Genomic DNA, 14217 nt, shown 5'->3' on the forward strand with positions numbered 1-14217 from the left:
GTAGCTGCTGTGTGGTGTGCTTGGCCTGGCTGCAGCAAAGATGGGTGGGAGCCTGCCAGTGGCTCCCAGCCTCCTTCAGAGTGTTGTCAGCCTTTGCTGGTGGCTCTGGCTGCTGTCCTCAAGGCTGGTGCTGGTTCTTGTTGGTAACAGGAATGTGCTGTTGGGTATGTGTGTCCTGCTTCTCTGTGTTGTTCATAACAGCTGTAGCAAAAGCTCTCAAAGATAGTGGCCCAGGCAGGGATTTCCCTTCCCCCTAGTCATCAACTAGTTATCTGCAGTGTTGCTAATTTAGTTGGTTTCCAACTAGATCTAGTTGTTAATTTTTTTTCTAATGGGAGAAAAATTCCATTTAGTTGACTAGAAATTTAAATTGAAAAATGAAATAGTAATACTATGGTGACCATACATCCTGTTTTGCCTGGGACAGTCCCTTTTTTAAGCCCTGTCCTGGCTATCCAAATTTTTTGGCAAAAGTGGGGTGCAGAGGAACATGTGGGGGTGAGTGGTGATGCCAACTCTGTGCAAAAGCCCCAGCCTCATGCGGGTGGCAGGCAGGGCTTGGGCAAGCAGCTTGGGCATGGGGCACTTGGGCTAGCTCCACCTGGTGTCCTGTTTTCCCTTTGGGAAATATGGTCACCCTAATACGCACTTTAAAAGCATATACTGTATATGAGAAAATACTTGTACCTGAAAAAGCATATAGGTTTGAAAAGTATGAACAATGATTAGCTTCCTCATGCAGCTGTGTTTGTTATGACAATGTCAGCAAATTTAGGGTTACCATATTTCAACAATCAAAAAAGAGGATGGGGGAGCCCTGCCCCATCCAATCTTTCCCACCCCCTGACTGCCCCCTTCAGAATCCCCCCCACTCCTTGTCCCCTGACTGCCCTCTCCTGGGACCCCTGCCCCTAAATGTCCCCCAGGAACCCACCCCCTACCTAAGGCTCCTTGTCACCTGACTGCCTCCTCTTGAGACCCCTCCACCCTAACTGCCCCTCTAGGACCCTACCCCCCTACCTGTCCCCTGATTACCCCAACCCTTATCCACACCCTGCCTCCAAACAGACCCCCAGGACTCCCACACCTCATCCAACCACTCCGCACCCGTGACAGGACCCCCAGAACTCCCAATCCATCCACCCCCCACCCCCCACTCCCTGTCCCTTGACTGCCCCCTCCAGAACCTCCCTGCCCCTTCTCCAACCCTCTGGCCCCCTTTACTGTGCAGTGTGTTGGGCTCTGCACTCCCCAGTGGATCGCACAGCCCAGTCCCAGCCCCTACAGAGTGCTGCGGGGCAGCGCGCTGGGCAGCAGGGGAGAAGGGGTGAAGGGAGGAGCTCGAGAGTTGCCAGAGTCCGCCCAGCCAGTGATCTGAAGCTGCAGGGATGAAGCGGAGGAGAGGCTTTGGCTACTGGAGACCCATGCGTGTGGCACGATCTGGCCAGTTGTCCTGTCAGCTGCGCTGTTCTGCATGGGGGGGAAGTCCCGGACAGTTTTAGATATTTACAAATCCCCCCCCCCCACACACACACACGCTATTTTTAACCCAAAAAGCTGAACATGTCCGGGAGAATCCCGACGAATGGTAACCCTAGGCAAATTCATTTTGGCTGACCTAGTGCTTACAAATCATAATTTGAAATTAAGGTCTGAATGAGCTCTCTCTCCCCTGCAACTAGTGATGAGCTGGGGAGAAAAGGCTTTAGGACCAGCCTGTATTTACATGAATGCACCTACTCTGCCTAGGTATCCAGCAGAGTTGTGTTGCCCAAATGATCAGTTTTGGCAGGTGTTGGGTTACAAATCACTTTTTGCTTTCCACAAGTTACACTTAGTATAACTTTTTATTAGTGATTTAGCCAAATATTTGGATGCTAATATTTAAACTGCATTATTAAATTTATTAACCTTAATTTGGGATATTGCAGATTATGTACTATATGTATTTTATGACTTTTTAAATCAAAGTTTGTACTTTTGAATAATGTAAGCGTTATACCCAGGTGAATGAAACTCTTTCTTTAACCTGTGCATTAGATAATTTTAGCATTATCTTTAATAAAAAAAAGTAAATTGAATGCAGGGGTAATAAATATGGTTATCCTTATTGTATGAGTAAAGGGCAGCAAAATTGTATTTAGCCTGTCCTGATTGAGGGGGTCACCCTCAACTGAACCTACCTCGCTAAGCAGGGGGTTTGGATGCCAGATCCCAGTTGAGAGTGAGGATAAGTGTTATGCCTGGTGGTGTGGGTGCTGCCTAAGGCACTACTGGTTACAGGCACTATTTGACCTCCCCAACTCTCCTGTTTTAAACATAGAGCTGATTAGGCTCTATTGAGAGTCTTTTGTTTTGTTAAGTGACCACTATAGCTGAAATTACTGCTAACCAGGTCTACCAGCTTAGGCCTGCTCTGAGATAAGGTTTCTGTGGAATATGCTGCCCAGCCTGCACTAGCAGTGAGGTTCCCCCACTGAGAGCTGAAATCATTGAGAGCTGAGTGGAACCTTAAGAGACCAACTCACAGAGGTCACAATAGAGAGGCAGGTGGCAGCAGAAGGTGATGGTGCAGGGCTATTAGCAATGGAGCAGATGATGGAACAGTGGCATGAAGAACAACAGCGGTTAGGGAAATGAGCAAGGTGCCTTCCCCGCCCCCCATCCAGTGGGAGGTGAACTCATGTGAAAGCATCTCTGAACTCTGGGTCTCCATTGACCAAGGACAACAACTATGAGTGAGGAGGGGCACATTAAAGGAACATTTGTCTGTTGGACTATGTTTTAATGACTTTCCTCCAAAATGCTAGACTTGTGACTGGGAAACATATAAATGTATGTTTCTTAGTAGGCCAAGTTCTTAAAAATGCGTTATTTGCCAAGGTCGTTATCTCACATCATTGCTATCTTGAGAGGTTGTTATCTTGGGGAATTTATGTGCTAAAGATTTTTATTATTATGTCATAATTTTTTCAAAAGTCAATTTCAATTAAATACATCTTTTAAAATGTTGATTTTTTTTGTTTTAGAAATCTAAATCTTTTATGTGGTTTGGTATAATTTGAATTATCATTATGTTAAATTTGCAGTATCCTAAGAAAACATTTAATTTGTTCATATCTGTTTCATAGTTGCAGGTCAAAGTGAAGATAAAAAGACAAAAAAACAATTTTTCCATTCAAAGGCATCAAAAATTAACCAATATGGAGAACATACCTAGACTATACCAATATGTCAGCTGAATCTTCAAGTGGTGTAACTACATCTGAACAGCCGAAAGCACAAATACTGCTATTTACTGAAGAAACAATGTCTCCACAACCTCAAGGCAGTTCCCGATGTTTGTCAGTCAAAGTTTTCCCATTTATTGAAGTTACAGAAGATGATTACTGGTGCACCTCTTGCAAAAAGGCTTATAAAGAAGAAAAGCTTCCCACTGCTACAACTGATAAAACAGGAGGAGCTTGGTTTGCGAGACCAATCACCAAATTAATGCTGACAAACTACATGAAAAGGATACAAAATACCAAGCCTCTGGATTGCATCAACATGCAGAAAGCCTTATAAACCAGTCACTGTCAAAGCCAATCTTAAAAACACTTAATAAGGCTGTTATGAATGCTGGAGACACAACATAGCTTATGCCAAGAGTGGCCAGCCAGTGGCTCCGAAGCCACATGCGGCTCTTCCGAAGTTAATATGCGTCTCCTTGTATAGGCTCCAACTCTGGGGCTGGAGCTACAGGCACCAAATTCCAATCTGCCTGGGGGTGCTCACTGCTCAACCCCTGGCTCTGCCACAGGCCCTGCCCCCACTCCACCCCTTCCCATCCCCTCCCCTGAGCCTGCCGTGCTCTCGCTCCTCCCCCTCTCCCCCAGAGCCTCCTGCATGCCACAAAAGAGCTGAATGGGACGTGCAGGGAGGGAGGGGGAAGTGCTGGGAGCGGGGGGGGGGGTTGATGGGGGGCTGCTGACATATTACTGTGGCTCTTTGACAATGTACATTGGTAAATTCTGGCTCCTTCTCAGGCTCAGGTTGGCCACCCCTGGTTTATGCGAACAAACATGGCTATCACATCATTCTTTCTGTTTAAGCAAGAGATTCAACACACTACAAACTAGGGACCAATGTTAAGTGCATTGCCACTTGTTAATCATGAAGTTGGACACTGGTTCTGACCAAGACTGGCAAATGCTCACTATCCTTCTGCAAGAAACTTAACTGACTGGTTAGAAGCACACAGTGCAACAGTGAAAGACTCAGCAGTGGAAAAAGCGAAGAACTTTCTCACCACATTCAGAAAATGTGCATACATGACTCATGAATGCACCAATGCAAATAGGCATCAAGTATTAAGTCATTATGGATGTTATCTTGATGTCAGTGGTAGGCTAGTAGATGCATTCTAGATGTTCAGGTTATAGAAGCCACATAAGCTACATCTGTGACAACTTAGAAGACTTAAATGCTTGTAAATTGAACCCCAAAGAGATGGCTGGTTGTACAGTTGATGGAGCTACAAACTTCTCTGGAAGACATAGTGGAGTACAAGTTTTGCTCAGAGAAAAGGATAACCCTAATCTCTCCTATACACACTGCAGAGGCCATCTACTCCAGCTACTGCTACTACGAGCTGCAGAATCTTCATGAGACATTTTAAAAAGCCGTTTATTTAATGTCTTCATTGTATTTTATTTATTTATTTATTTATTTATTTGCAAGAGTTCAAAAAGACTGATGTCTTGGAAAAAAATAGAAGATACAGTGGGACTGAAGTTCAAATTAGTCCAACCTGGGAAAACCCGCCGGCTTTCTCATGAGCAATCCTTGGCTGTTGTCTTAAAATTATTGCAACCATTATTACTGGCTTTGGAAAGCATCTGCTGAGATGGGATGGGTCTAAATAGTGAGGCTGGTACTTTTGCTGCTACATTCAGAGAAGATAATCGCCATTCTCTCTCTTGTAAATCTACTGTTGAAATCACTTGGGTGGTTAAATAAAGCCATCCAGGCATCTGCTACAATAGTAGTAGATCTTTGTCCAGCAATAGAATCTACGCTTTGATCAATCAGAGAGATATCTGTTAAGAACATACTGGAAGAAGCAAAGATTTCAGTCCAAAAGTTGACTAATTAAAGTACTTACATTGACTCCTTAAGTGAAGAGGACAAGAAGTATTTGTTAAGCCAGCTGAAAAAGTACACAGACTTGATTCTTACAAATCTACAACAGCGACTTCTGGATTCTGCTCAACCTGTACGTAGCTTTTACAGATGCCTGCCTTATAAAACACTGACAGTTGAGTGGAGAATTTGAACACAGAGTGGAATATCATATGACAAATGAATGAAGATTTTACTTCAACTTCTTTTTTATCATAACTAGTGGCTTGACCCGCTCTTTGTGCTATGTTTCCTGGGATGAAAGAAGTAGGAATTCATTCCTTGCTACTCCCAACAGCTACAGGTGAGTGTTCTTTTTCTCATTGAATAGAATTTTATGTTCTGACAGAAGTCGCCTATTGCTTGGTCATGTGACTGAACTAAAGAGCATATCAGTTGAAGGACTGGAAGGACTGGACATATGAGAACCCACTGAAGATGAATGCATTGCATTGAGAAGTTCATAAACAGAGTTGTGCAAAATTGCAACAAGAAGCCAAGAAGGATGTAGATGTATGGCTTCATACAAGACTTGAGTAGCCAACTTTAATTTATGTGATGATTTTAAAACATGAGTATTCTGTCAAACATTTTTTCTTCAGTTTTTTTCTATGGTGACATACAGCCTACCTTCACCCTCACCGTTTCACCCTGGGCCCTCAGCCCCCTGTAAATTCAAACAGCCTTCCCCCCCACCTTCAATACCTGGGGAAAACACTGGACCCAGGACATACTGAGGCTTTGGCTCTGCAGTGATAGCTGTGCAATAGGCTTCTGTGCCTAATTGATGCTCTAGTGACTTCAATGAGGCACCATGCTGCCACAGGAGACATGCCCTGGGTTTGAATCAGAGTTGTGTAGTCAAGGAAGCTGGTTGTCTGTAGGATTCTTGCCTCATTTGTTGCAGTAGTTGGAAGGTGCGTAGTGAGTGAGATGGGATCACAGGAAGAGAAGGAGGGTCTCATGGTTAAGGCAATTCAATACTGCCCTGGAGAACTGGATTCTATCCCTATCTGTGTCACAGAGTTGCTGTGTGATGCCAGGCAAGTCACTTACACCAGACCTTTCATAGGTGGCCACTAATTGTGTGTTCCGGATCTGCAAAAGTGTTGATCACTCACAGCTGCAATTGAAATCTATGGGAGCTGTGCTTTGAACATTTAAATGCTGCATATTGCTAAGTGCTCTGACAAGTCAGGCCCTCAATTCAAACACCCCAAATTAGTGGACATCTGATGTTAATCTCTGTGTCTCAGAATAACAATATCACTTCACAGAGGTGTTGTGAAAATAAATTATTGATGTTCTTGAAGACCTGATATACCACAGTGATGAGCACCATAGACATTTCCAGAAGGAAGTTAATAATTCTGTCTTCACAGCAGCATTTGAACAGTGTGCAGTAAACATGCCCTGGGGCCACCCATTGAACAATGAGGATAAAACAAAATATTGAATTACAGCTTGTTCAGTGAGCCCCATCCATCTTGGGCACTGAATGAGGAAAGAGTCTGGTGGAAAAAATAGTACATGATCACGTAACTAACAATTGTATACTAGTACATATGCATAAGTGGGTTGAATATGCAACCTTAATTCTGGCATGTTCTAATTTCTGAGTGCTTGACTTTGCAACTGTAATGTTCTTTTAATATAGGAGTGTGGGGGTGTGTAAAGGAATGATAAGAGTACTTTATCTGGATAAGAAAGTATGTTTCTTGCACTGAGGCGCTTGTAATATAAATTAGACAACCATAGGACAATGGCTCAAGAAAGGGGTGATAATGAGCATAGGGTAGGAAGGACGGCTTAATGAGCTGACTTTTGAGGAGTGCTACAAATCAGCAAGAGGGTGCTTGGGGGATGAGAATAGGTGTTCCAAGTGTAAGGGGCAACGTGGAAGGAAGCACAAGGTAAAATAAGGTTGTGATCAGGGGACAGGGGTATGTTAGGAAAAAGTAGTACTTTTGCATTTAATCTAAATCAAGGATCCTACATTGCTGTTATGTGAGTGTGGTGGTGGGGGAAATGTTGTCTCAGTGTAAGCGGGGGAATGGTCCCACTATTGTGGGGAACTTTCCTGACTTCTGCACTACCCCGGTGAAGTGGACTAGCGAAATGATCTGAGTCCTTGCTCCCACTTCCTTTACCCAGAGGCTTCCCTGCCCTCGAGGACTCCCCTTGCACTCTCCTGTCTGGCAGAGTCCTCGCTGCCCGAACAAGGCTGGGCCCAGGATTCCTGGGGGGCTCAACCCCCAACCTTGCTGTGGTCACCTGGGACAGGGGCTAGGTGTCCCCACTCCGGGATGCTCTCTCTGCAGTGGATGCTTTCCTGACCCGCTGATCATTACATACAGTTCAAAGCAAATACAAGTTGTTTAATTTAAATTAATTTAAAAAAAGAATAAGGAAAAATGAGAAAGGTTAAAGGAAAACACATTACCCTGCTCTGTGGGAGGGAACATTACAAACTGTCTCTGGACATCAGGGCACTTCATAGTCTGTTCCTTTTAGGTCCCAGGTCTCCTCCTCAGGCCCTGGCTGTACTGCAGGGATGCTCCGGGTTGGACACTTGTAATAGCGGTGGCCACACACCTCCAGGCTTTGGATGGTGGGACCGTTCTTCACAGCATCAGCCCCGCATCGGGTTAAGATTCCCCTCCCAGCCTCGCCTGCAAGGACCCTTGGCTGGGGGTATCTTTCCGCACTGGGCCCTTTGCCCAAGGTCCCCCCTTGGCTGGCCCCAGTTGCTCACCACACCTGGCTCTGTGGCTGCAGTTCTGCTCCCAGCAAAGGATCTGTTGTCTCCCTGGGCCGTGTCTCTGGTTCTGTTCCCAACTCTGACCTACTTCCTGAGCTGCTTTTCTGGCCCCTCTGGATCTGGCATGGCTCTGCTCCCCAGCTCAGCTTGGGCCCCTGCTTTCTCCTTAGCTCAGCCCCACTCTGTCTGAGTCAGGCAATTCCAGCTCCCATGGAAGATGGGACCCCCTTGACCTCCTGACTCCCTGATTAGCCTGCCCGCCCTGTCAATCAGGCTCAGAGGCCGAGGCTTACCTGGAGCATTGGCCTCTCCCCAATCTTTTAGTACTGGGAGCTAGCCAACTAAAACACCCCCACTGAATGTTAGTAAGGGGGCAACAGTCCCCCTACATCAAGGATCAGAATGAGACTGTCATGTAACTTTATCACTTTTGTCTTTGTCGTATATCTACATAACTTGTCAGCTTTCAATTTTATTAGGCATCTCACAACACTTGATGTTTTTCTTAAAGCCCAAGCTCCTGAAGTTATGTTAATACATAAAAATCTCAGCCTGAAGAAGAACTCTGTGTGGTTCAAAAGTTTGCCTCTCTCAGCAACAGAAGTTGTCCAATAAAAGATATTGCCTCACCCACCTTATCTCTCTTACAGCCTGGGACCAACATGGCTACCACAACAGGGCAAACAAATCTCAGCTTTCACTTAAAAAAAATAAAAGGTTTCAGGCCCTTATGGTTGCAGAGCAAACCTTGAAAATGTGAACCCTGGAGCTTAAAACCCAACAGGAAAATAAAAAGAACCCCAGAGTTGTTGGTTTTTAAAACATCTCATGACTATTATTCCACCTTCCTGATTTTTTGGGGCCTGGTTAATGATGTTTTCGGTGGTTAACTTTGGCAATTCTGTAACTTGCTATCCTTCTTCTGGAAGCAAGAAAGAGAACAAGGGCCTGTAGCTGGCAGTTCTGGCCTCTTTTATGTTGTTTGTTCTGTTTTGTTGTTTGGGTTTGTTTTCCTCCACAAATCACAACAGGAAAATAGTTTGTAAAAGAGCTTTCTGTCCCACTCGCTGTGTCTTGCTCTTGTGTTCTCATTTGCTCTCATCTGTATTTGTTTCTTCCATGGGAAAATAGCAGAAACTCTGCTATGAAATTGAACTTTTGCTAAACCTTTACACCACTTTGCCCTGCCCTGTGGGAGTCTGTTTCTCAGGGAAGCCCAATATAGGAGAGTAATACCATAAATGTACAGAGTGGGAGAACTCTGACCCTTTTCTCTGGGATCTTGGTTAAGATCCAAGTTGTGCTTCTATGAGAGTGAATTTTTTCTCCTGTATTCAGTCTCTTGTGGCAAAACCTCCATGTCTTAAATTTGTCTGATGAAACAGACTATACTGCAATTTGCTGCTTAGGGCAGGCCAAAAATGAGGTAACATGGACATTGTCTCTATAAGGATTTGTTTTCTAAAATCTCCTGCCGTTGTACTACTGTTTCAGTTCTGCTACTGGTAGTAAGAGCCATAGGTGCCGACTCCATAGGTGCTGTGGGGCTGGAGCACCTATGGGGAAAATATAGTGGGTGCTCCACGTCCACTAGTGGGCCCCACCAATCAGCTCCTCCCCTTCCCTCCCAGCGTCCCAGATCCCACTTGCCACAACTGGCTGTTCAGCGGGGGGCAGGAGGTGGGGGCGGAATGGGGCAGGAAGAGGTGGGGTGGGAAAGAGGCAGAGCAGGGGTGAGAGCTTGGGGGAAGGGGTGGAGTTTGGGCGGAGTCTGGGGCAGAGCTGGGGTCGAGCACCCCCTGAGAACTCAGAAAGTCAGCACCTCTGGTAAGTGCAGGAGAACTAGTGACCATCAGCATTTGAAGCACTGTGTTCTGCAGACTTGCCCTGAGCTGGATTAGATACCGTAACTCCTCACTTAACGTTGTAGTTATGTTCCTAAAAAATGCGACTTTAAGTGAAATGATGTTAAGCAAATCCAATTTCCCCATAAGAATTAATGTAAATGGGGGGGGTTAGGTTCCAGGGAAATTTTTTTCACCAAACAAAAGACTATTTATATACGCGTGCACACACACACAGTATAAGTTTTAAACAAATAATTTAATACTGTACACAGCAATGATGACTATGAAGCTTGGTTGAGGTGGTGAAGTCAGAGGGTGGGATATTTCCCAGGGAATGCCTTACTGCTAAATGATGAACTAGCACTCGGCTGAGCCCTCAAGGGTTAACAGGTTGTTAATGTAGCCTCAGACTCTACAAGGCAGCACAAATGGAGGGAGGGGAGATAGCATGGCAGACAGATATGCACTCCCTGTGTCCAAGAGAGGGAGAGAGAGATGCGCATTGCCCCCTTAAGTACGCTGACCCCACTCTAAGTACATTGCCTTTTTAAGTAGATCAGCAAGTTGAGACAGCAGCTGCTATCAGCAAGCTCCCTCCATCGTGTGTCCCCCTTGCTCTGTGGAGATGGGGTAAGTGGGTTGTGGGAACAGGGGGAGGGTACACCCTGACATTAGCCCCCCCCTTGCCCCTCCTTGCACAGCAAGCAGGAAGCTCCTGGGAACAGCTCCAAGGCGGAGGGCAGGAGCAGCACATGGCAGTGTGGGGAGGGACAGCTGAACAGCTGGCAATTGGTAGCCTGCTGGGCAGCTGCCGCATAGGGTGACCAGACAGCAAATATGAAAAATCGGGACAGGGGGTTGGGGGGTAATAGGAGCCTATATAAGAAAAAGACCCAAATATCAGGACTGTCCGTATAAAATTGGGACATCTGGTCACCCTACTGCCGCACAGGGAAATTAGAGGAACAGGGAACTGATGCGGGGCTGCTCGCCCACCCTGGTTCCAAATCCCCACCAGCCAGCTGCAACGGGCTGCTCTTTCTGCCAGCAGTGGACAAAGCAGGTGTCTGCCAAACAACGTTATAAGGGAGCATTGTGCAACTTTAAATGAGCATTGTCTCTAATTGATCAACAACATAACAAAGAAACAACATTAACAGGGATGACTTTAAATGAGGAGTTACTGTAATGTGGTGCTTAAAATGCCGCAGCTGTCTGGAACCCTGTCTCCACTAGCATTGTCATCAGTGAAGATAAAATGATGGTAGTGCAGTGATGGTTCATAAGAAAAACCTTAGGGCTTGTCTACACTGAAAGTGCTGCAGCAGTGCAGCTGCACCACTGTAGCGCTTAGTGAAGATGCTACCTCCTAGCATAGGTACTCCACATCCCTGAGAGGCAGTAGCTATGACAACAGAAGCCCTCCCCTTGACATAGCATTTGCTATACCGGGAGTTAGATAGGTATAGCTGTATTAATCAGGGGTGTGGACCCCAGAGTGACATATTTAGACGGACCTAAATTTGTAGTGTAGGCCACAGCTTAGTGTACGAGGCCCAGGAGTTTAAGTGACTTGCTAAAAACCACTAGCCAATTGATGACAAGCATGTTAGCAAGTGGTGCAGCTGTACTGCTACTAACTGTGGTGCAACTGTAAGTATAGATAGGCCTAAACTGTATTTAGCATTATAGGCTCAATCACAGTTTCTGAAATGGTGCTGAACATAGTGGGGTCCCATCTATACTTGCACTTATCTGTTTTCAGCGCTGCATCAGCTTTGCCTGTTGTGAGAAGTGGATAGATTTCCTAAAGTAGACTTAGCACAGCTAGTGACAGAATCCAGGGGCCTTATTCTGCTGCCACAGTGGTGAAAGTGTTGGACAGTAGAAGGAGTCCCGACTCCTAATTCCCTGCTCTAACCACTGGACAACACTTCACCTATTTAACAACCCCTATTAACTATTCCACACAGGGAATAATGATTTCCTGTTGCCAGACCCTAATTGTAAACACCAGTCCAAAAGTCCATTTAATGAGATATACTATTAGGACTTACAGCACATAGAGAACTTACCTAGAATCTGCAGAAAGAATAAATATGGAATTTTAAAATGAAACAGGAAACACTCAGTGTGGATTTCTATGCTGCTTCCTCTGTTGTTCCTGACATTTTTGAATCACTAATGGAATGTGTGCTTCCACTAGTGAGGGCTGACAACTCCTTTCCTACTGTGTCAAGAGACTGGGCAAGTTCCAGAGCCTTGCTCTATTATTAGCCTTCAGACTGCTGACATACAGAGAGCCTCATCAGAAGGACTATCATTTGGAGGCATGTGTGCCTGCTTTAGGGATTTACAGTATTTACAATATGACAGACAGGTCCAGTATGAAAAGTTGTCAGCCCTGCCATTGAACTGCCTGTGTTTCTAGGGATCCTGTCCTTGTTTGCAGCTTCTTTATGTGAGCAGGGACTGGGCCGGCTCCATGCACCAGTGAAGGAAGCAAGTGCTTGGGGCGGCCAATGGAAAGGGACGGCACATCCGGGTCTTTGGCAGCAATTCAGCGGTGGATCCCTCAGCCCCTCTCAGAGGGAAGGACCCGCCACCAAATTGCCACCGAAGAATGAAGAATGAAGCGGAGCGGTAGAGGTGCTGCCAATCACAGCTTTATCTTCTTTTTTTTTTTTTTTTTCTGCTTTGCCGCTTGGGGGCTGCAAAAAAGCTGGAGCTGGCCCTGATCAGGAACAGTCTCATTTCTGTCGGCAAACCTGCGCTTCTAGACTGAGCTAATAAAAGACAGCTCAAATAACTGCCAAAGGCCTCAGATAAACATATTACTGGGCTAGCACCAACTACTTCAGAGCTTAGTGCCTTGGACACCAGTGTGTTAAGTTAACTCAGGTGGTCTCCTATTTAAACAGCAGGCAGATGCTTTCAGCACGTTTGAAGGAAGGGAGGGAGGTACACGCTGTGCTTTTACTCCTTTCCCAGCCAGCCCATAAGTGGCTTTTGAATCTTGGAGACTACTAGCCTTCTCATCTGAACTACATTGAGAGCCACCATTCATACAGGAAAAGTCTCTAATTTTCAGGATCAGCTGCTATACACATAGACATTAATAAAGATTCTGTACATTAGTCAAATATAGAAATGGCGGGAATATTATCTTAGTCTGACCACTGGTGCCCCATGTTTATTACCCATCCCCCACACAATGTTTTATTATTTATTTATATTATGGTAGAATCTAGAAGCCCCAACTAAGATCAGAGCCCCATTGTCTGAACACTTTGCATACCAGTAGTAAGCTACAGTGCCTGCCTTCAAGGGTTTACAATCTAACTAGGCAAGGCAGATAAACTGAGGAGAGGTGCCTCAGCAAGGGGCAGAGACTTGCCCAAGATCACACAGGAAGTCAGTGGCAGTCAGGACTTGAACCTTGGGATCTTGACTCCAACCCCAGGACCCTCCCCTAGCCACCAGACCTCATGCTTCTTTTTCCTCATTAATCTCACTTGAATGATTGTCTTTGAAGTTTAGAAAAGTATTTTAAATTTTTTTCCACCTTCTAATAATTCTGGGGTGTAGTGCATCATCCTGGTGGTTATTAATAACAATTAAAAATAGGATTTTTTTTATTTATTATGTATGTATAAGAAATAACTCCATTTTATCTAGCTAAAGATTCACAGCTTCAAAGTCATGAAAGTTCCAATCCAGAGTAATTACCATCTTTGAATGAAGTAGACCTGTTTATACTCAGTTTTTGTACTAGTATAACTATGTTGTTAGAGGTCTGATTTAAAAAAAAAAAAGGATATAAGCATACCAGTACAACCCCAAGTGTGGGCAGTTATGCTGGCTGTTCTCAGATCCCACACAGAAATAAGTTCTACTGTTATAACTGTGTCCACACCTGAGGAGTTGTACTTCCTTTAACTATGCTGGTATAGTTAAAGGCATACAAGTAGAGTGTGTAGAAGGCAGTGATGATAATGAATTAAATTTTAAAAAAATACATTTTCCTGTGTTTCTGCTGTAATAGGGATAAAAGAGATGGTGAAATAAAAGGGAGAAACCTCCAATTACAGTAGGCAGGTCTTTTTCACCTGCACCAAGGGTCTGTCATCTGTGACCTGTGAAGTGTCTATCTGGCCCACTCCTCCCACCTATGTAGGTGTGTATGCAGGGAAAGAAGAGGAGAGAAACAAAGCTCTTTGAAAACACAAACAGTTTATTTGGGAATAGCAACAAAGATAGAAAAGGGGAAAACTATTAACCATAAAAAGATAACAAACAGTTGTGGTTGCCCCATGGGTATTAAACTCGGGCCCCAAATATCCCTCCCCTGGTAACAAAGTAAAATAAAGGAAACAAAAATTTTCCAATACTCTGCTCTGTCAGAGGCTTCTGGGCAGATGATGAGAAAATGCTGTTTCTTTCATA

The 14217-nt window shown here is 44.9% G+C and overlaps 1 protein-coding gene across 1 annotated transcript in view; it reads right to left on the bottom strand.

Moving 5' to 3' along the window:
• Positions 1 to 14217, bottom strand: part of ATP6AP2 (ATPase H+ transporting accessory protein 2) — a 153795-nt gene that overhangs the window by 16720 nt on the left and 122858 nt on the right. The gene's annotated exons all lie outside the window — the stretch shown is intronic.

This window comes from Gopherus flavomarginatus, chromosome 1 (genome assembly GCF_025201925.1).
Source record: "Gopherus flavomarginatus isolate rGopFla2 chromosome 1, rGopFla2.mat.asm, whole genome shotgun sequence".
Classification (NCBI taxonomy): domain Eukaryota; kingdom Metazoa; phylum Chordata; order Testudines; family Testudinidae; genus Gopherus; species Gopherus flavomarginatus.